The sequence below is a fragment of the Phacochoerus africanus genome, chromosome 10 (genome assembly GCF_016906955.1).
Source record: "Phacochoerus africanus isolate WHEZ1 chromosome 10, ROS_Pafr_v1, whole genome shotgun sequence".
Taxonomy (NCBI): domain Eukaryota; kingdom Metazoa; phylum Chordata; class Mammalia; order Artiodactyla; family Suidae; genus Phacochoerus; species Phacochoerus africanus.
Window position 1 is genome coordinate 7,554,268 of NC_062553.1, and position 11,334 is coordinate 7,565,601.

An 11,334-nucleotide genomic window follows, 5' to 3' on the forward strand; every position below is an offset into this window, starting at 1 on the left:
CAAGCCCCTTGGTATTGGTGTTAGCATTTTTATTTTATAGACTAGGGCCAGACCTTGGAGTGGTTTAGAGTTTATCTCCAGAAGTAAATAAATATAAAATCAATGTTACTTAATCCTAATCTTATTTTCTGATTTTATAATTTAGAGCAAATACCTTTACTTCCTGTTCTCAGAACACTTTTGGGGATTGACTTTTCTTCTTTCCTTAGCAAAAACTATACTTGGTGCCTGGAAAACTCTTCATTCTCTGTCTCTCTAGTCTGACCTGTAACTCAAGGGGAATCCAGGTCCTCAGCTTCTAAAAATGGTCTTGGTTTACTCAGGAGAACAGGGTCTCTTCTCCTCAAGATTCTTAAGATTCACTGGGAAGCTTTCATTTCCTACTTTTTATATCCAATGATTTAGATGTGTCCAAACAAATTATAAGCAATTCCCAAACAGGGACCAGGCAGCACCAACTCTTATAGACCGAGTTGCATTTTGCCCCCCACCCCCAAATTCCTATGTTAAAGTCTCAGCGCTCCTGTCTTGGCTGAGTGGTAACAAACCCAAGTAATATCCATGAGGACACGGGTTCGAGCCCTGGTCTCACTCAGTGGGTTAAGAGTCCAGTGTTGCCATAAGCTGTGGTGTAAGTCTTGGACACTGATCTGATCCACGTTGCTGTGGCTGTGGTGTAGACCAGGAGCTATAGCTGTGAAGTCCCCTAACCTGGGAACTTCCATATGCCATGGGAGAAGCTGTAGAAAAAAAAAGACAGACACAAAAAAATCTTAACCACCAGTACCAGGGAATGCAAATTTATTCAAAAACAGGGTCATTAAAGATGTAATTAGTGGAGTTCCCTTCATGGCTCAGTGGTTAACCGACCTGACTAGTCTCTGTGAGGACTTCGATTTGATCCCTGGCCTTTCTCAGTGAGTTAAGGATCCAGCGTTGCCGTGAGCTGTGGTGTAGGTCACAGACATGGCTTGGATTTGGCGTTGCTGTGGCTATAGTGTAGGCCAGCAGCTATAAGCTCCGATTTGACCTCAGCCTGGGAACATCCATATGCTGTGGGTGCAGCCCTAAAAAGACAAAAGACCAAAAAAAAAAAAATAATAATAATGTAATTAGCTAAGTTAAGAGGATGTCATGGTGGAGTAAGGTCAGCCCCTAATTCAACAAACTGATTGGTGTCCTTATAAAAAGGAGACGTTTGGAAACAGACATGCACAGCAGAAGAATATCATTTGAACACAAAGGAAAACATCAGAATGATGAGGCTATAAGCTAAGCAGTACCAAATATTGCCGGAAACTAAGGGAGAGAGATGGAAAAATCATGGTTCTCAGAAGGAATCAATTCCACAAGCTCCTTAATCTTGGACTTCTGGCCTCTGGAACTAAAAGACAATCAAGTTCTAACTTTGAAGCCACTTTCTTGTCTACTTTGTGACTACAGCCCTAGCCAGCTGACCTATCCTGAAAGTCTTGCAAATTATGACTTTGTGTGATATTAAGATTCAGCAAAACTGAATATCCTAATAAAATCTGTGCAGAAATCAAGTACGTGTCACTTTCTCTGAACCTTAATAGCATTCACCTAAAATTACATCAGCAGCAATGCTTCGTTTACTTTCTTTACTTTTTGTTAGCATTGAGTAAGATCACACATGTCAAGACATTTTCTAAGCTGTGAACAACAAAAAAAAAATGTTAGCTATAACTATTTTTGTAGACAGCCAATGCATTCTGTTGACGAGCTGAATAAAGGGGTATGAAATACGTTTGGTGTGAAAATATATTTATTTATTTATTTTTATTTTTGGCTCTTTAGGGCTGCACGCACAGCATATGGAAGTTCCCGGGCTTGGGCTCGAATCGGAGCCGCAGTGGCCAGTCTACACCACAGCAACAGCAATGCAGGATTCTAGCCTCCTCTGTGACCTACACCACAGCTTACTGGCAATGCCGGATCCTTAACCCACTGAGCGAGGCCAGGAATGGAACCCGCATCCTCATGGATACTAGCTGGGTTCATTATCACTGAGCTACAATGGGAGCTCCTCGAAACTATATTTAAATACTATCATTAATAATGACCCCCCAAAACACTGATCCTGAGTACATTCCCCTAGTGAAGGCTGTATTATGCAAATACATAAAAGTACAGTGTCTAAAAGGGCTTAAAAATCTTACTTATTTAGATCTCATGCTCTAAATGTTGATGCCCACAAGTATGGTCCTCTGCTCAGCTTCACGAATGTCACTGAGGCACTTGCTCGAAATGCAGAACCCCGGGCCCCCCCCAGATTGCTGAATCAGAATCTGTATCTAAGAAGATCTCCAGGGGATTCGTGTGCATCTTATAATTTGAGAACTGCTTTAAAACACATCTCCCATGTAACGCATACTCCTAGAACATAAAAAAATGCAGAAATCAGTAAACATTCTTTCAACCGTGATGTGCAATACTGGAAAACACCCAAGCTTTAGCAAGTGCCAGATCTGATTTTTAATCTCATATACATGGCGTGGTTATTTAACAGAGCAGGCCTCAAAGAAGCTGATTTACCTGGAGACTCCTCTTTCTCTTAGCCTGTAAAAGGGACTAACAGTACTAGAAACGACTGGAGATAATGCATGTAAACTATTAGGCATATATCAGGTACTCAAAATATCCCAGGAATGCCAGGTTGCTGACAAGTGCCCTTTCTGGCACTTCATTTCTGATTAGTTAATCATCTGAGAGAAAGCAATCGGATTTTCCAGGGGGCCAGGGATCTCAAAGGGAAGAATGAGTTTCCATTTGTGGACCTCCTCCTGGAGGAGGTACTTTGTGACTTAAAGAGCCAGAGGGATTTGATGCTCGCTGTGACTGTACCAATAACTTCCAGGGCTCTCTCCTCCTTTTCAAAGATGGCATATGTTGCACCAACATTTCCTCTGTCTCAAATGTCATGACACCACCAGCAAAAGGCAGCACTCGCCCAGAGATCTCCATGGGAAATGCCTCTTGGGGATGCAACCAGGGCAGGCATCATTGAGCAGAAGCACTTCATCCCTGCAGAGACTGTTGTCACTTGATTTTATGATTTTGATCTTTTGAGCATCTTTTCAATGCCAACTAAAGTCAATCCATTCTTCTGGGAGAAGCCATCAGAGCATCGGTAATGAGCTGTGCAAGGAGGCTCTGTCATCGGGATAAACTCTGGGGAAATAGAGGCACTTTGTTTCCGAAGCTCACGTGGTGTGACACGCTCACTGTGTGAAATGTTAATATTTTGCTTCGTGCTTGTCTCCCAGTGCCACTGCCAGCACTCAGCTTTTGGGGAGTTCGCTGTACATTTTATGAAAACTGCATGGAGCCAAGCCAGATGTCAGTGTGCGAATCAGAGCACTTCTCTAGAATTCGTGACTGCTCACTTCATTCTTTAGCAACTCCATAGAAACTAAAATTTGTATGTTTGAAGAGAAGGGTGTTTGCTTTCTTGTCCTCAGTCAGATGATAATATCACAAGGCGAGAAGAGGCTGGTGGCCGTCACTCACTCCTTCCTCTCACTACCTGCAGCGAAACTCTCCATCACGGCAATTACCTCCTTAGAGTCCATTCACTCCCCGCTTCCCCCAAATGTACGTGGTTTCAGTTGTCGCCATGAATCCAGAGGCATTGGTCTATTCGATTCTGCTGCTTTCAAGACTCAGCAATTCTCTGGGTATTTTTCATTCTTTTTCCCTTTTTAATTTTTCAATATTTCACTGAAATAAAGATAATTTCTATCTTTGGACTATCCTATGAAGAAATAAAGATAATCCCCATCATGGACGATCATATAAAGAAAAACATTCATTTATATATAAATTAAAAGCAAATAGATCATTTATTTATTTAATATTTAGAACCTGCATAATATAATTATATATGAATTCTAGAGCATACGAATATTATATACAATATTTATATTTTATAATACAGACACTGTATATAAGTATACATAATCATATCTATTCTATAATATAGAAATATAAATGGTTTTAAAATTACATTGTATATTACATATAAGACATCTATATAAATTTATTATTTACTTACATATTATAGACTAAAATATAAAGCAAGACATGGTATATGGCAAATATTTGGTTCTCTCCTTGTCTACTCCACCCTTTATAAGGATGTTTTAATGAACTCTCAATATGGGGTACACATTACCCTCATTATTTTGGAGAAATGCTCAGATATGGAATGAATACTTGAGTGAAGGGGGAGGTAGATTGGATTGGAGATGCTGAGGCCAAAAGAGTAGGAAAATCCTCAACGAGAGAGAGAGCTGGTCCATGAGCAGGCCAAGAGGAGAAAAGCAGAAGGAACTATAGCTCTTTTTCTTTAACTGTTAGGAATTGCCATCCAACAACAAAGCAAATACTATGACAACTGGAAACAGGCAGTCATCAAACTTACCGCGGTGGAGGGAATGGGAGGGAGCTATTGCAATAAGAAGCATCCTCTAAGGATGCGGATCCACGAATTTGTAAAGTTCTTTGGCAGTTTAAAACCAACTTCAGATATATAAGGAAGCGTACTGATGTCTGCACGTCACTTGAAAATGGATCCCAAAACAAGATGGATTGGTGAAGCCAGTGATGAATAGTTAAGCAGACATGTAATGCAGCAAATGTAGTAACATGCTAGTCATAAACTCTCCTGTGGGTTTACGGGCATTTACTATAAAGTTCTTTCAGCTTTGCCATACATGCGAAAAGGTCACAATAAAAGTTGGGATAGAATGACTTCACAGACTTGAACTTACACAATCCACTCTGCAATCTTGGGAGCTAGTTTATCTTCCTAATTTCCTTCTTGTGGAAATCAGGGCTCCAGTGACACATGCACCAGTCCATGGGACAAATCTGGAACACGGTGAGGTGGAAGGGTTGAAATGCTGACTTCAAGTTGGTTTCCAGCAGTATAATCTTGCACAGTGCCAGCATGGGTGCTGTGAGCTTCAGTTTTCTCATCTCTCAGAAGGTCAAGTATGGCAGTTCCCGCTGTGGCTCAGCAGGTTACAAAACTGACTAGTATCCATGAGGATGAAGGTTTGATCCTCGGCCTCACTCAGTGGGTTAAGGATCCAGCGTTGCTGTGACCTGTGGTGTAAGTCACAGACGTGGCTTGCATCTGACATGCCTGTGGTATTGGCCGGCAGCTGCAGCTCTGATTTGACACACAGCCTGGGAACTTGCAGATGTCATGGGTACAGTCCTAAAGAGAAAAAAAAAAAGTCAATTAATGCAAATAATGATTATCTCATAAGGTTGTTGTGACAATTAAACAAGATAATCTATCTAAACAGATAAACTACACCTTACTTTAAAAACCAGAAGTGAATCTGGTCCGTGCATTCTCAAAGTAGCGAAAAGCAGAGCAAGAAGAGATGAAGCTCAGTGAGAAGTGACCCGAGAAGCTAATCTTCTTAGATTTTTGCATTTCCAGGGAAAATACTGACTACACTTCCTTTTAGAATCATCTATTCCGCAGATAGAAGACCCTTTGTATTGATTTTTACTGTGCGATGGAGGGACTAACAATGCCATTTTTGGCTTTTTTTTTTTTTTGGCCACATTTGCATTTTTTCTGTTCTCCTAATCTGCACATTTAGCATGTTACAATTAAGTAGGAGAGGCAGGTTTTTTCTTCCTCCGTTTTCGTCTTTGTTTAATCTCTTCTCCGTGATTTTTAATAAAAATGTTAATTAAGATCTACCCCAGGACTGACCTCCTGGTGCTTTATTACTCAGCACTCTAGGCTTCCTCCTCACCTGCCCCTCCAAGCACCGCTGCCTGCCCCTAAATGTGAGGGAACATCCAGCTTTTATCAAGGATTTTGTTTCCCTTCTTAGTCAAGTCTTGATGCCAATGGCTTGAATTCCGTTTATAGTAAACGGGGGGGAAAAAATCTGTCCTAAAGTTGCAGCACTAGCTCAAATTGCTCACTTAGCCTACAACTGCGTCATCTGTTAAATTGCCTTCAATTTGCTAAATATGCAGGCTATTTCTATTTCTCTCTCTCCATAGCGTGTTTCCCCTTCACTCCTTAGCCGACCATGTCTTTCCCTCCCACCGTTCAGCCTCCCCGCTCCTTCATCACCTTCAAGTCTCACGCAGAGGCTCTTAGAATTACCTGGGGAGCTGAATGAACAGGGTTAAGTCAGGGGCTCTCCCGCTGGACTGTGCATTCAAGTATTTTCGGGAGATGCATAAATTGGGACGATCCACTATCAGACACTCTGATTACATTTATCTGGGTGGTGGTCATATTTTAGTCATTTGAAAAGATTTCCAGAAGGTTTTCAAGAACAGGCAGGATCGATAGCCACTGAGTAGGTGAATCAAAGCTCCTAGAAGTGAGGGTAGAGCACGAAACAGCATCTCTAACAAGCATCCTTCGCCCTAGCATGTTGCATGTCTAAAATACCTGATGTGAACTGGCCTTGACTGTTTCTACGCTGCAGAAAATAACACGGTCTACATGAGTGTTGTGGTGAGGATTAATTCGTTTAAAAGCCATGCCGGTCACTTAGAATATGCTTGGGTGGTACCCTTTTTTATTGCTATTATTGCTTATGACTTAAACCTTCTTCCTTTACCTAGGGAAAATATTCAAAAGAGGCTGATCAATCCAGAGTTATAATTAGACAATTACATAACAAGCCCTTGAATTCAGAACTTTGGCCGTAGAATCCACTTCTATTTCCACTACCCCATGCAATTTGTTTGCTTTAAATAGGAAGTTGCTATATAAAGCAACCCACTGACTCTGGCTATTATGAGGAACTGCCAGCAAGGAGGAAGGACATTTCAATACAAATGCAAAGTGTCACATCTTTCGTGTCTCTGCGCCTGAGCTCGTTCTATGATTGGTGTGGCTTTCTCTGTTTAGTCTAACTATCTTCTCAGGTTCATTTCAAATGCCATCTCTACATGGCCTCTTTTCTGGTGTTCCAGTCAATGTCCCTTTTTTATATGATCCAAAGCACACTCTAAATTATTACAGCTCTTAGAAACATGTATCGCATATTTTATCTCCCTCACTTCCCTTTCTTGGCGGGGATCTTGCTTCATAAAATTTACATCTTAGGAACGCAAACCACTTATTGGCGCTGTGCCCAAAACATAGTAGATGGATGATTGGCACATTTTTGTTGAATGAATAAGTGAATGGATAAATGGCTGCTTGGATAGATGTAAGAATAAATGAATAAATGCATCTTTGTTCCTCAGTTTGGGCTCAGATTATACAAACTCAGTTCCCTAAAGTCATGAGGAAGAGACTTTCAGAGACCCCAGCTACTCTTATAAACTGTACTGGTCTGTGGTTTTTCCAACAACTGATTCCACCTACTTAGATGACCGTTTACTTAGGGAGTGAAACGTTAGCGCCCCTTAGAATTGCTGAGAGGGCCAGCTGGACAGAAGCAGAGTTCAGATTTTACACAAGTCAGAGGCACTCTTTGGGGTTCATCTCTGAAGCGATTTTGCTGGAGAAGATCAGTGCTTTTCAAGCTACAATAATGTAGACTTTGAAACTGCATGAGGTGAAATAAGGTTTTTCACTGAAAAAAAGATACACGTTCTCAACCATAGAAAAATGCTAAGGTAAGAGATTTTTTTCATTTATGAAAGTTTTACTAAAGTCTAGGTGATTTACAAGGTTGTGATCATTTCTGCTGTACAATAAAGCGATTCAGTTATACATGTACACACATCCATTCTCTTTCAGATTCTCTTTCCCACATAGATGATCACAGAATACTGGGTCGAGTTCTCTGCACTCTGCAGCAGGTTCCCCCTGGTTGATCATTCCATATAAAGACAGGGACTCTGGAACCTGATTACCTCAGTTCCCAAGTCTTTCCTTTGTCCTCTTTATGGAAAAAGAACAGGGAGATCAAATTTTAAAATCCCTTGCCTATGCTTCAGTAAATGCTTTCTAGGTCATCCTTAATTTAGACCTTCTCACTCACCTAGACTAGCTGATATTTGAGGGAGGGCTCTAGAGAAAGAGAGACCATTTTTAGGCAAAATCTACATTTTTTTCCCTGGTAAAGACACACACACACACACACACACACACACACACCCCACATACTCACACAAATGTCTTAAGCAATTGACGTATGCTACTACTTGTCTATACATACTTAGTACTTCCTTGTTTTAAGTTTCATGTTTATTCACTCTCTGAACAAAACGTCTTAAATCTCAGAGGTTCTGGTATCTGTCTTCCTCCCAAAAAATAAAAGAGAGAAAGCCTCTCCGAACTAGATAACCTGTGAGATGCCCTCAGGCATTAACTATGCTTTGTGTAATTTTCAGTTTAGCCTTAAATAAACTTCCAGTTTTCATTAAGCATTCCTATTTTTAATCACTTGAAATGTGCATTGTGTCTTCTGTAACTTCAGCCGAGATGTTGGAGATAACTAAGATTAGACTTGCCAAAGTTATTTTTCAAATTCAAACAAATATATGTAACTTTGGCCATTTATCCAACAGATAAAGGGTTTAACACATCTATCCTCCAATTTAGAGCACGTGTATTGAATACACCAAAATTTCCCTTCTAGTATGGCAAAGGGGGCATAATAGAGCCATACACATGAATTGTTTACAAGAAAAATCTTGGCTGTAAATTCCAGTTTTGTCATTTTGATGGTTATCTGATCTTGGACAATGAACACTGGCTATGTCATCTAAACCCACGTATAACTCATTCATGACTCTAACTCATGGTGCTCTCCCAAGAAAAAATGAAATCTGCAGAATGCATAAAACATTGTGAATTTATTATATTCTTCATTGTCCCTCCTCTCTGGAATAGGACAGGATCTCCCAAAATAACGTTCAGGATGTGATGCCCAGAGAAATGCCCAAAGAAATGTTTTATCTTTTTTTTCCTGCTGTTTTCCTATGCTTAATTTTGGGGCTTATTTCAAGAAATTTTATGTGATCTTATTGGTGATTCTCTCCCTCGGTTTTTCATTCAACATACGTTTTCTTTTAGCATCTACTAAGTGTCCAGCATGGTGTTACAAACTGTGGATATGGAGGGCAACAGGTGTGTCTCTGGCCTTTGGCAGAGTATGGGGTGGTGGAGGGGAGACCAAATCACCCCAAGAGTCCTAGAGGCACTTGGTAAGCAGATAATAAGGATATGCTTTGGGTAATTCAGTCCTAGAGAAGGGGTTCTATTATTTCTGTTTGCTGTGGTTGTACTGAAGTAGAAAATAAATCATAGATTTGTCATAAAATATGCAAGTTAAGCCTCTTAAATTACTCTATGTCTGGTAAAGTGTGATGATACTTAGAGGTGAACAGCTTAGGGAACGTTACCTACAATATCTTTTCAAGCTTAATAAGAGTATTGCATATATAGAGATGATTCTACTTGAAGAAAAAAAAAAACCCAGAAAATTCCACAAGTATTTCACTATTAAAAATATATATACACATGCATATATATATATACATGCATATGATATATATGTATTATTTATTTTATATCCTACTTTGTTATTATATCACCTGCACCTGTTTCTGAAAAAGGCACAATTGGGGGAAATACTGTTATAAAGCAGGTAAGGCATTTCTTGTTGTTTAAACAAAACTACCCCCCCCACACAACTAGTAAAGCTGAATGAAATATTTCACTAAGTTCTTAAAGCTATCTAAAGCTGACAAGATTTTAATGGATTATCAAGATCAACCCAGGGATAACGGGGAACCCATCCAACCGGCTGAGACACCTCCCAAGCCACTTTGCTCCTAACCTTGGCAATCCCTGAATAGCAAGAGCATCTTTTTCTATAGACTTTGGAGTGTGGGGCACAGCATTCAAAACTCAGGTCTGAACAAGTAGGGGGCTGAGCAGGAGACCCTCCTCTCTGAACCTGAGACCCAGGGCTGTGCCCCAAAATGAAGACGGTTGGACAGTGGGTCACTTTCCAGAAAGTTATAGTCTGAGATCCTTCCTAAGAAGGGAGCAGAAATTAATGAAATATACAAAAAGCAGGTAGTGGAGGGTGAGTAAAGTTGTAAATCAGCAAAGACACATACAATCATCTAAACTCTGGTGAGATTAATTAAGGAAACAGATGGCACAGATAACTAATATTGGGGATGAAATAAGTCCTTAAGGACAAATGGGCACTAAAAAATGATAAGCTTTATGAATTCTTTTAGAGCAATATGGTTGAAAATTAGGAGGAATTAGACACATGTCCAGGAAAAGTGACTCTCCTGACATCAACTGCCCAGATGTCAGAATTGTCCTGCACCTGACACAGATGGTTAAGTATCAAGTGAGAATCCTGTCTTTCAGAAAAGTGCAAGTCTAGAAGGCTTCTCTAGTAAGTTCTACCAACCATTCAGGGAAGAAATATTTCCATCCAATTCTGCATAGGTCTGGAGGTCTGTAATTTAACTGTCTGTATGATCATGGGTAACTTACCCAAACACTTTATTTTTTTTTAATGATTTTTATTTTTTCCATTGTAGCTGATTTACAGTATTCTGTCAATTTTCTACTGTGCAGCAAAGTTACCCAGTCTCTCTCTTTCTCTCTCACACACACACATATTCTTTTTCTCACATTATCCTCCATCACGTTCCATCACAAGTGACTGGATACAGTTCCCTGTGCTACACAGCAGGATCCCATTGCTAATCCACTCCAAAGGCAGTAGTTTGCATCTATTAACCCCCAATTCCCCGTCCATCCCACTTCCTCCCCCTCCCCCTTGGCAACCACGAGTCTGTTCTCCATGTCCATGAGTCTCTTTTCTGTGGAAAGGTGCATTTGGGCTGTATATTAGATTCCAGATATAAGTGATATCATACGGTATCTGTCTTTCTCTTTCTGACTTACTTCACTTAGTATGAGAGTCTCTCAAAAATATGCCAGGCTTCATGAATTTGTGCGTCATCCTTGCACAGGGACCATGCTAATCCGAGTCTTTATCTTCCCAATTTTAGTATGTGTCCTGCTGAAGTGAGCACCCAAAACACTTTAGAATACAATTAGTTATACTTTATACATATATATGTGGCATATAGATTATTAAATATATTTAATATATAATACATAAATATGTACATAACATATAATACATATTAAAATATATTTTAATGGTGGCTCAGTGGACTAAGGATCCAGCTTTGCCATTGCTATTGCTCTGGTAGCTGTGGCATGGGTCCTATCCCTGGCCTGGGAAATTTCACATGCCACAAGAGCAGCCAAAAAGAATTTTTAAAAAAGAAATATTTATACATAGTCATATGATGTATTTATTTCTT

General features: G+C 40.0%; 1 non-coding gene across 1 annotated transcript; it reads right to left on the bottom strand.

The window, feature by feature from the left end:
- Nucleotides 1-10,929: 10,929 nt before the first annotated feature.
- On the bottom strand, nucleotides 10,930-11,037 carry LOC125110404 (U6 spliceosomal RNA). Its single transcript, XR_007130594.1, has one exon. It is a non-coding gene; the product is annotated as a U6 spliceosomal RNA (small nuclear RNA).
- Between the last annotated feature and the right edge of the window lie 297 nt (nucleotides 11,038-11,334).